We start from the raw sequence: 19,463 nt of genomic DNA on the forward strand, positions 1-19,463 counted from the left end.
AGTAGTGCTAGAGTATAGTGAAAATGTGGATATGTATTTTTGTTTATATTGTTACTTGTTCAGAAATTGCAATAAGGGACAAGGTGGGAATGATGCATTTGTAGTAGATGTCTGGAATATCTAATAGGCTTAGAGATAATGTAGGCAACAAGGGTAATAGTTTTCATAACGGCTATGAAAAGATGCGACAAATTGTTGAAGCCTGGGCAATCGATTAGTGTATTATGTTGTTGCAACCTATAAGCTACTTATATGAGTAGTTGAGTACCGACTCTGATCCCGGTGACCATTTATTCTGGCTTCGCCCCTGCTACCAGCTGATGAGCCGATCGTCATCCTGCCCCTACACGGGATCGGTATCAACAATTTATAGTGTCACGTGTTGCTTCTTCACTCGTCCAACAAAACATGTGGCTGTGGTTCTGGAGTAGTAGTGGACGTTACGTCGACGCCGGGACCGGCTCGAGTGATCGGCGGTGGTGAGTGGTCGTCGTAGTGCGATGAGGTGGTGATGCTGTGCAAACTAAAATACAGAATCGACTTGTGCATTTAAGGTCTGTTTGCAATTGCTTTCACAACTGGCCACAGTTTGTCGCAAAAGCTTAGCGAACGGTGCGATAAACTGAGGAACAATCCAAATAGACACTTAAACTTGGTATAGCGAAATCCTATGACTGGATGGAATATTAACCATGTATTTAGTTTTGAAGGAATATACAACCTATTCATTTATTGGTTTCAGCCAGGACTTATCAGCCAGCCTAGTGTTTTTTCTCTCAAAACAAACCATTCCCTGATTCCCACACCATCCACGCCATCCCCTGATCCCCTGGTTCACATAGGAGATGGGATAGGATAGGATGCAGACGCAGAAGCTCCTAGTTTTCTTCTTCCCCTGATTCCCACACCATCCACGCCGGTAGCCTAACTCCGATGCCGATTCACCACATCCACATCGTTGCCGGTATGGTTTCCCATCGGAGCTCGCCAGCCTTGTCGTGCCATGTCTCCGTATTCGCTTTGGTGCCACTATCTGCTGGCATTGGGTGAACCAGGGTCCCACAGCATTGTAGAAAGGGGCAAGCATGAAAAGGAAGACCAGGACGAAGAAAATAACTGAATTTTAGTAATTGAATTTCCTACATTTTCTGTAACAGAACCGACCAAATCATAAGAACGTAAGTACAAAAACAATCACCGAAGCGATCAAATTCCTATACTTAAGCTCCCATAATCCCGGTAGTCCGGAAATCACGAAGGATTTCAACCAACTCTCGACATACAAACCAAGACCGTAGTGATTCAACACAACATTTCATTCGTTACAATATTTCACAAGTAGCATTCGGAGTACATCCATCAGAGTTCAAATAAATATTACAAACCAAGTTTGAATTTGCGGAAGCAACATAGTTTAGTACATAACTTCATAGTTTCAAATACATTGCCAGACGTCAGTCATGTCCCACAAAAGCATCATCAGGTACGAGAACTAGTAGAGACCGCGCCCAATGGTCTAGTCTTCATCCCCAGCTGGGAGAAGGCAGTACTTGCAGCAACTAAAGTAGAACTGGTCATCTGCAACAGGTGGGAGATAAACCCTGAGTACGAGAAGGTACTCAGCTAGACTTACCCATCAAACCAGAAATAAAAGACACCAAGGGTCATGCAAGGCTTATGAGGTGGGCTAGCTTGACACAGTTGCATAAAATAGCTTATGATTATAGTAACCAATTTAAACTTAGCATCAAGCTTATCATCATTTACCTGTCCACTAGATTAGCACCTGTACTAGAGCACTCACTTATTAGGAGCAAACAATATTAACCATAGCAGGTATAATCAGGCTATCATCATCATATCATCATTTCCGAACCATTATAGTATTTAGTGTATCTACATTGGAGATAAGCCCGTCAAGTTCTCACTAACCGGGAGAGACAGCGACTCGAATCGAATTACAACTCAGCTGAGGGGGTATTCCTAACTCTCACCCTGACATACTTAGCAAGGGTAGCCATGGGTTACCTTTGGGACATCTCAGGAACCAAATTCGCGGGTTCGATCAGCGCCAGCACTCTCAGGGATTACCCTTCTGCCAGGACGATCAGGACTTTTAAATCACCTGCCCTTGGACTCACGCCTACGGCTCCCTTCCGAGGCGCACTTTATATTTATCGACTCCCGGCCTAAGGTGAGCTACTTGGCTTCGCGGTCGGTCTTCAGACACGGCCAACTAAGAGAGAGGCATGCATTCAACATGAACAGGAAAGGCTCCAAGATTGAGTCCTGAATCGACACAAACGGAGTCACTGCAAACCGGCAAGCCTTCGTCCGGTCTTCATTTCAAATTAAGACTGGTTCTTTTCCATGATAGCAAATATAGCCAATGGTGCCATATGTATCTTCCTATATCTCGTAGGTGATAGGAAATCACCTGACTTCTACCGTGTTTAAGCAGGGCTAAGCACTACATGAGCCTGAGCTACATAGGATTCAGGGTAACAATATCTGGACAAGGATTGGATAACTAATGCAGCAAGTGTTTGCATCCAACACCTAAACTTAATGCAACAATATATATGTAACAATAATACTTTAACTGCATTTTGGAAATTAGGAGGCTTAATATGCTTCAGGGCTTGCCTTTCACAAAGTTGCAAGGACGGTGATCCGGGCACTCAACGGTGACCTCGTCTGGCACTTCTCCTGAAGGCTGCACCTCCTGAACCTCTAGTGTCGGCTGCTACTGCTCGCTCGGTTCCTCGAATTCCAGCAGTGTTACTCCCTCCAGTACACCTATTGCATGCCGATGCACGAGATAAATATCATGGATGCATAAGGAATGACATGATGCTCATGATAAATGAATCATAGTAAGTGTTTACGAAAGCATCACTTGTCACTCGTTTACCGAGTAAAATAGCTCTATTCAAATCACTTTAAGCCTGTATCTAACTTAACTTAAAGAACAAGATCAACTTACCTAACTTGCATAACCTAAGATAAAGATGCTCATCTTCAGTTAAAGGCCTAACACCTAGGAACATTACCACAAACTTAGAAATAGTAAAGGCATACATAAATTAACATTTAAAGTTTCATATGCACACAAGTAGTCCCTTAATTCAATCACAACCAGAGTTTTACAATTCCAAATGACTTGCATGAGGACATTCTGGAAAGCTTATGAAATTCTCTACAAATCAATTGTAAACATCACAGCATGATTCTTACGTTAACCAAATTGAATTCCAGTAAATCTAGAATCTGTCCAGAAATGACAGGGTTACTAACTTAATTATTTAATGATGATGCAAAAGCCTATTTTGACCAAACCAAGTTTACCAACTTGTTGCACATACCGGAGGAACACTAGAAAGTATAGTGCCAACTTCTAAATAAATTATTTAATATCCTTTTCAAATTTATTTAGTTAATTAGGTGATTAAAGCAATATATAGTAAAACTATTCAGAAAAATCTACAAAAATTACAGTAGCTATCTCATGCTTCACATAGACTACCATAAAAATTTCAAAGCCAATGAGCAAGCAGAACTTGCTGTACCCAAAATAACAGGTGGCATGTCTATTTTTAGCATAATTAGGAAACCCTATTGAAAAGTGTCAAGCAACAGATTTCTTATTTTTCCTAGTATCATTCTAGCAAAAGAATAGCACTCACCAATTTTTACCCTAACTGGATCTATAGAAAAATTATGAAAATTCACTCAAGATCCACTCATGCAAACAAGATAATTTTCTATCTCCTACATACAATGTCCAAAATATATAAAAATTTAACTACAAGCTATTCATGATATGAGCAATACACCATAAAAATTTCATGCCATTTGGAGCTACCTAGAAAAAGATATAATTACCCCTATTTCTTGCATGATTAAAAGAGATAAATAGAAACTCCCATTTTCATAACAGAACATGGCATGGATTATATTTTTAATAGAAACTAGACATCATCATGAACTCAACAAAATTGGAACCACATCATTTGGATCTACCATCTAAGAGCTACATATTTTTGAATATCTATACAAATCTATGAAAAGAATAAAACAAAAACAAATTTGAAACCCTACTCTACTGGCTGGGCCGGCCCGAACAGATCCGGCGGCCCACAAACACGCGCAAGCGATGCCAGCGTGGCCCAAACATGGCACGGCCCAGGTCCGGCTCCCGCCTTTGGCTCGGCGACTGACGTGCGGGACCCGCGCAACAGAGAGACAGACAGGGGAAGAGAAGGAGACGGCGGCGTAGCTCGTCGCCGGTGGCTCTTTCGGTGAACCCGACGGTGCTATGGTGTTCACCTCATTAGTGCACATCTAGGGGAACCATCTATTGAAGCTATCGTCGTAGCTAGAGGGGATGGCGATGGCCACGGCGGCGCACGGCCATGGCATGGCCGGCTCCGGCAAGACGACGGTGTCGCAGCTCTAATGGGCAACTCGACGAGCATCAGCATCACACCTAGGACCTAGCGAGAGAGAGAGAGGACGGGAAGGCCACGGTGGCGGTTGGCCGCGTGGAGCGCCATCTTCGACGAGGTCAGCCATGGCGGCGGTGGAAGGAAATGGCGATTTCGCCCTTACCAAGGCTCAAATGGACCGACGGTGGGGTGGAGGAGTTAGAGGGGAACACGGCGAGGCTCAGTGCGAACTGGCAATGCGTTTTCGTGGTGGTGAGCGCGCACAATGGCAACACTCGGTCAGAAACAGGGAAGCTGCTACGGCTCGGCGCTGCGCGCGGGGAAGGAGAAAGAAAAGCAAATGGAGCGGTGAGTGCGTCGGGCAGCCGCGCGGGGTGCTCATGTCGCGGCCAGCAGCGCCAGGATGCTCGCGGCGCGTGGCAGTGTGATCAGGCGACCGGCGATGCGCGGCATACATGCGTCGGACGTTTTCTAAAAATGGTCAGCACTGTAGCTCGCCTGATTCTCCGATTCAGTGATCCAACGACCGACTGATAGAGCAAGTTTAACGGTGATTAGCTCCTAATCCGTGATGATTTAGATCATGCCATAGTTAACAAAGTTGATCATCTATATGTGAACTACAACTCTTATTATTGTAGCTCGAGCTGGTTTGGCTTTGTTAGGGAGATACAAGGTGAAAAAGTTGGGTACACGAAACTGAATCCAGTTATAACACTTAGAAAATTTTCAAGTGTTTGAATCAGCCTTCAATTTTGACTTGTGGGCCATGTTTGAGGCTGTTCCACACATTTTCATGAGTTGATCATAAAACAACTTTTGTTCCTTGATAAATTAGCTACAACTTTGGTAAAGAGTGCACAGCCATGCAAAGTCTCTAAGTTGGTCTTTTGAATCAGTCAAACTGTGGCACTCTAAGGGTCAATTCAAGTCAAACCTCTCCCAAGGGGCAATTTTGTCATTTTGATCTACAAGAACAATGTCCAAACAATTACCCTAAGTGTAGTTAAGGTGTATTAGACCATAATCAACCACTTTACACAAATGCTATACCCATTTCAAATGATCACATGTGATGAAGCAACAAAACAAGCAATTCACCCAAATGTTGCAATTCAATGTTTCACATGTTTCATGACTTTGTTGTTATTCTATACTTGTCATATTACTACCATGTTGTCATGTTTCAAGGTATGAGAAATTCATGTTGCATTCACCGGTTACACCATTACTATTCACAACAATCAAGTATGAAACACACAGTTGAAAATGTTGCATATGCATGTTTCAGTAACAATGGCATGATGAGATAGATGATGCACATGTTTATGAAAGGAAATGCAATTAGTGGAAGCCAAACACCTAGGGTGTTACATTTTCTTTCACTTGGTATACAATTGGTTTAGTAACTGAATTTTACAAAAAAAACTATCAGAGCTGTTCTTATCCAACTTTCAGTTAGGGGGCCAAACTGGGCAAAAAAAAATATGCTACTAGTGCCACATGACACCGGATGTGCGACACCACCCACATACATGAGTCATGACGACGCGTGTCCTTTGGCCCCACCACAGCGCCCATGTTCTTGTGGCCCACCGTTTTGCGTGCGCCGCAGTCTATCTTGCGAAAGGCATCACCTACACGTCTCTTTGCCTCTTTCGGCCTTTCCCTTCCTGGTGCCAGTGGGCTGTCGGCTCGACACTCTTTGTCGTCACTGGTGAGCGGGATTACTCCATTTGGCCTCGCCCTTGTGTCCACTGGTCTTGTTGGACCTCTTTGTTGTGAGTTGTGAGAAACCAAGGCCATGACGGAGAAGACGGTGGTGCTGTACCCCTCCCTGGGCGTGGGCCATCTGAACCCCATGGCGCAGCTGGCCAAGGCCATCCCCTAACACGGCGGTGTCGCCGTCACCATCGCCGTCGTCGACCCACCCGAGAAGCACGCCGTGCTGGCTGCTGCGCTGGCCCGACTGGCCGCGGTCAATCCCTCCATCACGGTGTACCTCCTCCCTATCCCGCCCTGCGCCAGTAAGCAGCATTCCCACCCCATCATGCCCATCCTGCACGCGCTCCGCATCGCGAACCCCGCGCTCCGGGCGTTCCTCGCGTCGCGAGTCCCTGCCGTTGACGCCCTCATGGTCGACATGTTCTGCACCGACGTGCTCGACGTCGCCGCGGAGCTTGCGATCCTCGCATACTTCTTCTACACGTCCGAGGCCGGCGACCTCGCGGTCTACCTCCAGATTCCAGATCATGGTGAGTTTTTGAGGGTTTAGGATGCAAGTGATGGATCTATGTATACTGCTTCCTCCATTTCAAATTACAAGATGTTTTGACTTTTCTATATATATTATTTTTGCTATATATTTAGACATAGTATAGATACATATCAAAAGTAATGTACTCTGTATGTATCTAGAAAAACTAAAAATATTTTATAATTTGCATTTGGGGGAGTACTAGTAATAAATATTGAACTGTCTGTAAGATGATGCTAATGCAGGGTCTGGAACATAGCATTGTATGGCTACTTCTCATTATCGTTGTTTAAACAAGAAATATATTTAGCAGTACTTTTCAGCGAACGCTCTGTTCTGCAGCACTACTTCAGTATCCGGGCACACGTTCGTTTGTATCGCGAGGTGTGGTTCCTCTCTCTCCCCAACGACGGTTCTTCTTCCTCCAGACGATGTCATGCAAATCCCCAACTGTCATGCCCACCGCCGGTCTCCGATGCTGTCCTAGTCGTCGGCTACCTCATCGTCCGCTTCCCATCCATGCCGCTTGTTCCCACCCTTCCCTAATCTCAATCAACTATCTGTCCTGCTACCTTTGGCCGCCACCGCCTCGAACGTCGCCATGGCCGTCAGTGACCTCACTGCCCACCACCCGGCGCTACTGCCCCGCCCTCCCCTAACCTTGCATTTGGCTGCTCCCATAGCTAACCCCGTCCACCGATTCAACAATACTTTTCAACGAACGAACATTGTTTTTCTCTCCCAACAAATCAGCACAGCATAAGCCAAATTTCAATGAATTGCACTGACAGCTGCCCACGGTTACCAATACCATTGCCCAAGATTTCTCTATTTTTGCTATCGGCAGATCTTCAGTCCTAGCCGCCTTTCATAGTCAACGAGGTTGCGTAGTGCATGATCAGCATCTGACTTTAGCTGCTGGTTGCTGCTATTTAGCGGAGGGGTCAACAAAGGCACGCACAACTGCACTAGTGTTCATAGATCATCATTGATTCATTGCCGCATCCCCAATTCCACTTACAGCGAATGGCAGCGTTGTGGTGCTATACACATGGATGGTCCGGGGCCACCTCCACCCCATGGCACAGCTCGCCGACCGCTTGGCGGGCCACGACGTTCACATCACCATGGCCATTGCCAACGTCCCATCGTCCAGCAACTCCCATGAGACCATTGCCCGTCTCTCTGCCACCTACCCGTCCGTCTCCTGTCAAAAACAATAGTGCCTCTAAACCGTAGATCGGGGTAAGCATCTTACTTAGGGTTCCTCTAGTTCGCCCTGGTGCGGTTGCGCCGCAGCCTCGTGGACGCCGATGTCGAGGGAGCTCGGCGCGGTGGAGTCCAGCGTGGTGGAGACGATGCAGAGGCGATGTCGGAGTCGGTGGGGCTTCCCATCGCTGGCAGCACCCTTCTTTAGATCAGATTAGGTTTTCTGTAGGTGGTTACGGCGGCTTCGGTCAACCTCGTAGTTAGAGTTGTGATCCCCACATATCTTTTTATAGTGCTGTGCGATAGGGGCCCACCAACCATATTAGGGTTGGGCGCCCCCGATCAGGGCGCAGATCTAAGGGCCCAATAGGCTGTTGGGCCTATTGGTGGAGATCAACTAACATTCCTCCCCTTGATCTCACTACCATCTTTCAATTTCATATCATTTACTTTTGTTCATTCCATTACAGATTAGCGCATAGAGCATGTTTCATCGTCACGATCAATTGCCGATAGATTTAACAGCTACAACACACCACTATGTTCTGAAATAGATACTTAACTTTGGGCCTTCTTTTGTCCAGGAATTTTAGGCTTTCCCTTAAACCCATACTAGCTACATGTTCTCTGAACATATTGGGTGGTAAGCCTTTTGTAAGCGGATCCGCGAGCATCTTTTTGATACTTATATGCTCAAGACTTATGACATGATCCCGGACTTTATCTTTCACAACATAATACTTTATGTCAATGTGTTTGACAGCACCACTTGACTTATTGTTGTGAGCATACTATACTGCTGGATTATTATCGCAGTATAACTTAAGTGGTTTATAGATGTCATCAACCACCTTTAAACCGTGTATGAACTTCTTTAGCCAGTTCACCTGCCCCGTTGCCTCATAACATGCTACAAACTTGGTATACATTATGGACAATGTAGTTACGGTTTGCTTTGAGCTTTTCCATGAAATAGCTCCCCCTGCGAGAGTGAATACATATCCAGACGTAGATTTTCTATCATCTCCTGCATAATCAGAATCTGAATACCCCACTATATGGAGTGAATCAGATCTTCTATACGTCATCATGAGGCTTTTTGTTCCTAGCAAATAACGCAAGACTTTCTTTACTAATTTCCAGTGTTATGTTCTAGGATTGCTCTGGAATCTGCCAAGTAACCTGGTAACAAATGCCAAGTCAGGGCGCGTACATACTTGAGCATATTGCAAGCTTCCGACAACTGAAGCATATGGAACCGTTTTCATTTGATCGATCTCATACTGGTTCCTGGGACATTGAAAATCCTCATATCTGTCGCCCTTGACTATAGGAGCAGGTGAGGGACTACATTTGTGCATATTGAATTTCTTTAAGATCTTTTCTATGTATGCCTTTTGTGACAGTCCTAATACCCCTTTACTTCTATCTCGGTGAATCTCGATCCCTAGAACGAACGAAGCTTCACCAAGATCTTTCATATCAAATTTTGAGGACAAAAACTTCTTTGTCTCCAGTAGAAGACTGACATCACTACTAGCAAGTAAGATATCATCCACATACAGGACAAGGAAGATAAACTTCCCATTCTTAAATTTGCATCGACACAATTGTCCTCAATATTCTCTTTAAACCCAAAATTCCTTATTGTCTAATCAAACTTCAAGTACCACTGTCTTGAAGCTTGTTTTAATCCATAAATGGATTTCTTTAGGCAGCATCCCATTCGTTCTTTTCCTTCCATGACAAAACCTTTTGGTTGTGCCATGTAAACATTTTCCTCCAAGTCCCCGTTAAGAAATGTCGTCTTTACATTCCATCTGATGTAATTCTAAATCGTAATGTGCCACTAATGCCATTATGATTCTGAAGGAATCCTTAGAATGAGACTGGAGAAAAGATCTCATTGTAATCAATCCATTCTCTTTGCGTAAAGTCTTTTGCCACAAGTCACGCTTTATATCTCTCTATATTCCCTTGAGAGTCAAGTTTTATTTTGTAGACCCATTTACAGCCTACTGTTTTGGCTTCTTTAGGAATTATTTCCAAGTCCCAAACTTTATTGGCATTCATAGATTTTATTTCATCTTCCATGGCCTCAAGCCACTTTGATGAATGATCACTTCTCATGGCTTCTTCAAATGAGGTGGGATCATCCTCCATTTGAAATTTCTCAGTGTTGTATACTTCATAGTCAGCAGGAATAACTAATTTTCTAACTCTTTGAGATCTTCTAGGGGCCTCCACATTTGGCACATCTTTTATTTGAGGCTATTGTTGCTCCCCCTCATGTGTGGCAATAGGTTCTACAGGATCCTGAAGAACAGGTTCCTCATCGTCATTCATTGTTGCCACAGGCGGAATAACAATAGATGCTGGCACCACAGTATCTTGCACTGTCGCTGTAGCGATAACAGATAGTGAGAAAAATGGCTCATGAATTATTGGAGTGGGCGCATACACCCGCTTCTCTTCAAGGTCAATTTCTCGAGCTACCATGCTCCCCTTCATCATTTCATCCTCTAGAACGACAGCGTGTCTCGTTTCCACAAACTTTGTATGTCTGTCTGTATATTAGAAACGAAAACCTTTTGACTTTTCTGGGTAGCCAATGAAATGGCAACTTACTGTTTTGGGATCTAGCTTCCTAATGTTTGGGTTAAATACTTTAGCCTCAGCAGGACTCCCCCACACACGTAAGTGGTTTAGTGAGGGTACTCTTCCTGTCCACAACTCATACGGTGTTTTGGGCATCGACTTACTTCGTACTCTATTGAGAATATGAATAGCGGTTTTTAACGCCTCCATCCACAGGCTCAATTGTAAGGTAGAGTAACTTATCATACTGCGCACCATATTCATCAGGGTACGATTATGTCTTTTAGTTACTCCATTCTGCTGAGGTTCACCCAGTGTAGAATACTGGGCTACTATGTCATTCTCCTGTAAGAACCTTGCAAAAGGTCTAGGAACTTGGACATATGGGGTATGCCAACCGTAATACTCCCCCCACGGTCAGACCCGACTATCTTAATCTTTAAATTAAGTTGGTTTTCAACTTCTGCCTTAAATATCTTAAATTATCTAATGTTTCTGTTCTTTCTTTGATTGGATAAATATAGCCATAACAGGAGTAATCATCTGTGAATGTTATGAATGAATCATAACCATCCACACTCTTTACAGGAAATAGACCACAGATGTCTGAGTGAATAATCTATAAAATTCCTGCGCTTCATTTGGCATCTTTTTTTAATTTACTTTACATACTTCCCTTTTTATGCATTCTCTACATTGTTCTAAATCTGAGAGCTCCAATGGAGGAAGAATATCATTCTTAACTGGTCTTTCTATTCTATTCTCCCCTTGAAATATGGCCTAAACAACAATGCCATAATTTTGATGACGCATCGTGAGCTCTCTTATGCCACCATTTCTAGAGTAACTCTCTGTCACCAGCTGCTTTATCAGCTAGGTAGCATATATTTTTGAAGAGCCAGTGAACTGACTCTTTATTCTATCGAGGTACGCGGTGACCGTGTCACACTCTAGGATTGAGCCCACAATTGTAGGTTCAATCGTGTTCTTTATCACAGCCAAATATTTCTTGTTAGCAGTGACCCACTTCCTATGCTCAAGGTCATAGGACATCTTTTGGGATTCAAAATCTTTCTTTAGTTGCCCAAGTGGCATCAGTCTCGTTTGTCTCCTTCACCGGTGCCACAGGATCAGTGGGACACGGTGATATGACTACCCAGTCCACCTCAGCCAAGATGAAGGCCAGGTCAAACTTTTTTCTTAACATAAAAATAACAACAATTGCATGCCTTGATTCTAACGTTGGTCAAAATTAAAACATACAACTGTTCTTATAGACTAATTCTACATCACCGTTGGGCAGAAATAGAATTAATGTATAAAATTATTAAAATTTACAACTATTCTTATACACTAATTCTATATCACCATTTGGCAGAAATAGAATTAATACATAAAATCATTAGAATTTACAACTATTCTTATATACTAATTCTACATCACCGTTGGGCAGAAATAGAATTAATGCAAAAATCATTAAAATTACGATATTGTTATTAACAACGTTGGTCAGAAAATAACATCATAATCATATCAAAATCTCTTTTTTCTCCAATTAAATATCACGTTAGTTCAAAATAACTAAAGAATTAACAATTTCTTTTGCAGCCATGTCAAAATCTCATCATAAATAACATCATAATATTGCCATTAATCAACATTGGTTAGAATAATAACAATATTATAATCAATTAAAAACATATCTATTTTCAAAATTAAATTCTCCCATTGGTTTAAATTTAATAATGAAAATAACATCTTCAAATTTTGCAGCGGAAAAATAAATCAATTTAATGAATTTTTGCCCACAGAAAAAAATCACTTTTCTATTTTCTTTAAGCCATTAATCAATTTCTAGGAAATAAACATTTACTGGAAAAAGAAAAAAGGAAAACTGATTCATTTCAGCACTGCTCCTTCGGCCCAGCCGGCAAAACGGCCCGGCCCACTTCTCTGCGCATGCTGCCCGCACCCAGGCCACAACCTGGGCTTGGGCCGAGAAAGCCACGTGGCGCACTTGCCCGCCTAGGCCGCGAGTCAGCCCGATCAATCTGAGTCATCGGATCGCATCCGACGATCGCCCGGTCGTCTCACCCAAACAAAAAAAAGGCCCGGCCGGCTGTGTCGGCCGGAACCCTAACTCCCATTCTACTCCTCCCCTTCTCTCTCTCAGTCGCACGGAGCCTGAGCGAGAGCGAGCGTGAGCGAGCAGATGACTCGGCATCGTCGCCGGCCCCCTCGCCGGTGAGCGCGCTCCCCAGCGGGTGAGCGCGCCGCCGTTGAGCGGCCTGGCTACGACGCCCCTTTGACCAGAGCCCGGTGAGCAGCGCCCCCGACTCGACCGTCTTTTCCTCATGCACTGGTGAGGCAGTAGCGCTGCGCAGCGGCAAGGTAGGCCTCCCCTTCTCCTTCTTTCCCTTCAGATTTGCTTCTTCTTCTCGGTTGAGTCCGATTGTGATGGGGATTCGTTCTAGGGTTACAATCTTGGGTTAGGGTTTCACTGTGTATCATCCCTGTGGAGTCTTTATGGGTTTTATGGTTCAGCTTTGATTCTCTTCTAGGCCGAATCCCTCTTCTTTTGTCCTTTCCTTCACCCAGTTAGGGTTAGGGTAAGGGAATCGTTAGAGTTAGGATTAACCTGATTTGTTTCGATCGATTCAATTCATCTTTTTCATTTGATTTTTTTCTTTTCTATTTGTACCGAATCGCTCTCTTCCCCTTCCTCGTCGCGAGTTAGGGTTAGGGTTCGGTTGAACCCGATTCGATTTTTCTCTCGGTTTTGATTCAAGATCTTTGAGATAAGCCCCTTTCTCTCTTTCCTTTCTTCTCTTTGGATCTTCTTTCTTTTCTTTTCGGAGTTGAATCGATTTGGGTTTGGGGTTAGGGTTTGACTCACTCAAGTCACTATTCTTCTTCCCCAGTGAGTGCTTTGTTGGTTAGGGTTCGGCTTCGCGTGTTGAGACCTCTTTCTCTCCTCTTCTCAGATCCAAACTGGGTCAGTTCTTTTCTTGTCGTGCGCCGGCGAAGACGGCGGCGCGGTACCTTTCCCCGCGCGTTGGCGGTGGTGACCGGGAGTTCAGTGACGTCCGCCACCCCCGGTCTCTTTTCAATTTTCTTTTACCCGGTTAGGGTTAGGGTTTCAATCTGAAACAGATCAAACCCTTGTTCTTTCTTTGATTTCTTTTCAATGCTTTACCCCATACTAGATCTACACACTGGCAACCTGGCTCTGGTACCATTGTCGGAAACAACAGTGCCTCTAAACCGTAGATCGGGGTAAGCATCTTACTTAGGGTTCCTCTAGTTCGCCCTGGCGTAGTTGCGCCGCAGCCTCGTGGACGCTGGTGTCGAGGGAGCTCGGCACGGTGGAGTCCAGCGTGGTGGAGACGATGCAGAGACGACGGCGGAGTCGGTGGGGCTTCCCGTCGCTAGCAGCACCCTTCTTTAGATCGGATTAGGTTTTCTGTAGGTGGTTATGGCGGCTCTGATCAATCTCGTAGTTAGAGCCGTGGTCCCCACATATCTTTTTATAGTGCTATGTGATAGGAATGCACCAACCATATTAGGGTTGGGGCCCCCGATCAGGACATAGATCCAAGGGCCCAGTAGACCATTGGGCCTATCGGTGGAGATCAACTAACATCTCCTTCCATCTCCTCTAGTCGGCAACCGCCTGTTCCGGCGACGAGGCCGACCCCGACACCGACCCCTTCATCACGCACATCGCCGACCTCCGCGCCACCAACCCCGCGCTCCTCATGTTCGTGAGGTCCCTCCCGTCCGTGAAGGCGCTCGTCCTCAACTTCTTCTACGGGTGCGCGCTCGACGCCGCCGCGGAGCTCGGACTCCCGGCCTACCTGTTCTTCACATCCGATGCGTCCTCGCTTGCTGCCTATCTGCACATCTCGGTCATGCGGTCCGACGTCTCCTTCGGGGACATGGGGCGCTCGTTGCTGCACTTCCCCGGGGTGCACCCAGTTCCTGTCTCAGACGTGCCTGAGGTCCTTCTTGGTAGTGACGGACCCACATGGTATGCTAGGTGGGCCACTGCATACCCTGGAGTCCAGCAGTCATACATACATAATAGAAAATTTATACGTAGAAAGAAAGAGAGAGAGAGAGAGGAAGCAACACAAGTACGCAACGACTCGGTTCGGCTTCTACGCTTCCGCACGTGCGCATACCGCGGACGCGGAGTTTGCATCGGCCTGGGCCTAGGAGTAACTGCACGTGGAGAAGTCAAGTCGTCTGTCGTCGTCTTCGTCTCTGCGCCAGCGCCCAGCGGCCGGCCATGGCGAAGCTTTGGCAATTGGCAGTTCGGCGACGACACGTCGGGCACTCGGGTGGATCGCGTCGCTGCGTCGGGCATCGATCGGCACTTCGGCGGAGCTTCGACAGTTTGGCCCAGTTCAGCGCGGCGCGGCTGCACGGGCCAGGAGGCCTAGGACGGCAGGATCATCCGCGGTACGCCGCCGACTACTCGACTGATCAGTAGTTCGGCACTCCAAATCCGACGATACTTAGTTGCAGACTTGCAGGACTGCAGGTATTGATCTTGTTATTTGTAAAAAAAACTTTGTACTGTACTCGTATAGTCATATTTTTATTTATTTATGGGTGATTTCTTATTATTTCAATTCGTGTTCGTGAGTTTGTTCAATGGACCACTGATTAGCAATTTAGCATCAATTGCATGTGACTATACTATTTGAGTTTCGCACGTTTGATAATTATAAACTATTTTTCAGAAGAATTGTTGAATGATGAAGAGAAACGGTGACATTCGATCCTTTTTTTGCAAAGCAGCAAAGAAGCCGACTGCAGCTACTTTGAACCCTACCCCACCTCCGGTTGAAACTATTGTGGAAGAGCATAATCGAGAAGATAGAGCAGAAGTTGAAGAAATTGCAGATCCTTCGCCCCCGCTAGCGTCATCGCCACCGCTACCGCCCGCATCAAAGCCACCGGTGTATGACATCAATCTTCTTCCATATGATCTAGGTGAAAGGTTGCCCATAAACGATTATCATGTTAATGATCAAGATGCAATCCGTAGAGCATGTATTACTAAAGGTCCTTGCAAACCTTATATACATGATTACCCGTATCGAAATATTGGAGACACACCTCGTCGATTCAGTTTACAGTGGTTGTATAATTATGAGTGGCTTGAATATAGTATCAAGAAGGATTCTGTATTTTGCTTTATATGCTACTTGTTCAAGAAGTGCAGTGGGTCAGATGCATTTGTTGTTAATGGATGGGATAATTGGAATATAGGAAACGCCGCACTCATCAAACATAGTGGTTCTAAGGCGCACAAAGCAGCTCAGGAGAGGTATATTGGTTTTATAAATCCCAAGGTAGCAATTGATTATCACATTGACAAGTGGACTGATGAGGAGCTTCATCTTTACAAGAAAAGATTAACATATTCACTTAGATGTATCAAGTTTCTTTTGCTTCAAGGATTGGCATTCCATGGAAATGATGAAAGTGAAGAGTCTAGCAACAGAGGCAACTTCATTGAACTTTTGAAGTTTCTTGCAGGAAATAGTGATGAAGTGAACAAGTATGTCTTGAACAATGCACCAGGTAATTGCACTTTGACTAGCCCAAAGATACAAAAGCAAATTATTCATTGTTGTGCCATAGAAACTAGAAAGAAAATAATTGAGGAACTTGGTGATGAGCCCTTTGCAATTTTAGCCGATGAGTCTAGTGACATATCACATAAAGAACAACTAGCTCTTTGCTTGCGTTTTGTTGATAAACTTGGAAGGCCATGTGAGCACTTCATTGGAGTTGTTCATGTAGATGATACTACGTCTTTGTCACTTAAGGAAGCAATCAAAGGTTTACTTGATAGTAATGGATTGAGTATGACTCGGATTAGAGGTCAAGGTTATGATGGGGCTAGCAATATGAAAGGTGATATTAAAGGGCTGAAAACATTAATCATGAAAGAATCACCTTCTACTTATTATATTCATTGCTTTGCACATCAACTCCAACTAGTTCTTGTAGCTGTTGCCAAGGGAAATACTGATTGCAAGACCTTTTTTGATCAAGTATCTATCTTGTTGAACATTGTTGGGGTTTCATGCAAGCGTCATGGTATGCTTCGAAATGCTAGGCTGGAGAATGTTAATAAATCACTACAGTGTGGTGAGCTTGAATCAGGGAGTGGTTTAAATCAAGAGATGGGTTTGCCTAGGCCTGGTGACACTCGGTGGGGCTCGCATTACAAAACGTGGTTTAAATCAAGAGATGGGTTTGCCTAGGCCTGGTGACACTCGGTGGGGCTCGCATTACAAAACTATATGTAGCATCATCACTATGTATTCCTCAATCCATGATGTGCTCATTGAGCTTGGTGCTGATATTGCATATAAGGATGATTGGACAAAGATTCATTTTGTGCTTGGAGCATTTGAAACCTTTGAGTTTGTTTTCTTTGTGCACTTAATGTATGTTATTCTTGGATACACAAATGAGTTATCCGAGTGTTTGCAGAGAAGGGATCAATATATTCTTAATGCAATCTCACTTGTTAATGTAGCAAAGAGCAGAATGCAACAGTTGAGGTCTGATGGTTGGGATAAATTTCATAAGACGGTCACTTCTTTTTGTATTACACATGGTGTCGAAGTTCCTGCTATGGATGATGCTTATGTGCCTTATGGAAAATCAGCAATGTATGCCCGTGCTCGAATCCAAAAAAATGATGACCATTTTAGAAGAGAAGTGTACATTGGTGTCATTGATCAAATTAGTCAAGAGCTTGATAATCGGTTTGATGAGATCAACATGGAGCTACTCTCTTGTATGTCAGCCTTTAGTCCTCTTCCAAGTTCTTTGCTTCATTTGATGCACAGAAGCTGCGTAGATTGGCTGAATTTTATCCTAATGACTTCTCCAACAACAATTTGGTACAACTAGAATTGCAACTTGATAATTATATTGATGACATGAAACGAACTGAATGCTTCCAAGGTCTAGACAACATTGTTGATTTCTCAGTTAAGCTTGTTGATACAAATAGGCACAAAGTGTATGATATGGTGTACTCGCTTCTCAAATTGGTATTGCTTTTACCGATGGCAACTGCGAGCGTTGAAAGGGTATTTTCTGCATTGGTTATAGTAAAAACAAAATCAAGGAATAAGCTAGGTGATATTGTTCCGGATGATTGTCTACAAACATTTATTGAGCGGGATATTTTCTTTCAAATTGATGAAGATGATATAATTGAGACATTCATGTCATTGAGAAAGCGACGGATCAACAAGTAATATTGTAAATCTCTTATATGGATATATTTTAAAGTATTTTGTATTTCATTTGAACAATTTATATGGTTTTAGAATATGGTTTTACAGAATGAGAATATGATTTTACCAAATTATATATGGTTTATCGAATTGTATAAGAATTTTTTTTTGCTGCGTATACCCGGAGGTAAAAACCTAGGTCGTGAGGTCCTCACAACGAGCAATACAAGGCAACCATTTCTCTCTTCGAGCAGCTGCCCAGAGCGAAGGGCATACTAGCCAACACGTTCGAGTGGTTGGAACCCCGCGCCGTGAGGGCAATCGAGGAGGGCAGCCCCCACCCCGGCGAGCCAGTGCCGAGGCTGTTCTGCGTCGGCCTGTTAGTGGGCGAGGAGAGGGGAGGAGACGGGAAGCACGAGTGCTTGACGTGGCTGGACGCGCGGCCGGCGGGGAGCGTGGTCTTCCTCTGCTTCGGGAGCGCTAGCTCGGTGCCGGCAGAGCAGCTGAGGGAGATCGCGGTGGGGCTGGAGAGGAGCGGGCACGCGTTCCTCTGGGCCGTGCGCGCGCCAGTCGCGCCCGACGCCGACTCGACGAAGCGGTTCGAGGGCCGGGGCGAGGTCCCGGACGGGTTCCTGGACAGGACGCGCGGGCGCGGGCTGGTGGTGCCGAAGTGGGCGGCGCAGGTGGAGGTGCTGCGGCGCCCGGCCACCGGAGCGTTCGTGACCCACTGCGGGTGGAACTCGACGCTGGTGTGCTGGCCGATGTACGCGGAGCAGCGGCTGAACAAGGTGTTCGTCGCGGAGGGGATGAAGCTCGGGTTGGTGATGGAGGGTTACGACGATGCCAGGCTGGTCATGGAGTCCCAGCAGGGAAAGGAGCTCAGGGACAGGGTGGCGGTGGCGAAGGATGAGGCCGTCGCCGCGCTGGAGACCGCCGGATCGTCAAAGGCAGCGTTAGTTGACTTAATCAACAACCTGGAAATTTCGACGCACCAGTGAACCTATGAACCTATCAGACACGCACACAGAGCAGAGTTTTACTCTGACACGATTTCTTAGTTTCTCTTTCTCGTGTTTCCTAAGCAGTTGGAATGTGCTGTTCTTTTAGCTACAGAGATGGATTGTGCTTAAGCTAATCTTGACCTTTTGGCGTGATGACCAACTCCAAGAGATATCCTAAATGATTCTTCTTAGTTCCTAAATCTTTTCGATATTTGGCCATTGGGGCTAAATAAGCTCCAAACTGTTTCACAAAGAGAAGCCATGGGTATCCCAAATCCGGCAAGCTCGCTCTTTATTGTTTGATGGTTGGTTTCTGGGCTGATAAGCTCGGCTAATGTTGATTTTTTGTGAGAGAAAAATACTGTACCATGACTGATAAAACCTGACTAAAACCAACGAGCGAACAGGCTGATACACTTGGGGATGGCTCCACGGTCTCCTTTTGGAATGATCTGTGGTCTGATTCAGTTATTTCAGTGGAGTATCCTAGACTGCACTCATTCGCGAAAGGCAATTCCATCTCGGTGCAGAACTTGATGTTAGAGCAAAACTTTGGATGGCTTCTTTATTTTGCCGCTGTCTACTCAAGCTCATGATGAGTTGCTGCTCCTCCAGAGCTACTTGGAGGACATCGAGTATGATGAAAGTGTTGCTGACTCCTGGTCACCAGTTTGGG

General features: G+C 45.0%; 1 pseudogene; it reads left to right on the forward strand.

Moving 5' to 3' along the window:
• The first annotated feature begins 6,498 nt into the window (after positions 1-6,498).
• Positions 6,499-18,977, forward strand: LOC136488647 (UDP-glycosyltransferase 88B1-like; annotated as a pseudogene).
• Positions 18,978-19,463: the final 486 nt, after the last annotated feature.

Source organism: Miscanthus floridulus, chromosome 10 (genome assembly GCF_019320115.1).
Source record: "Miscanthus floridulus cultivar M001 chromosome 10, ASM1932011v1, whole genome shotgun sequence".
NCBI classification, from domain to species: domain Eukaryota; kingdom Viridiplantae; phylum Streptophyta; class Magnoliopsida; order Poales; family Poaceae; genus Miscanthus; species Miscanthus floridulus.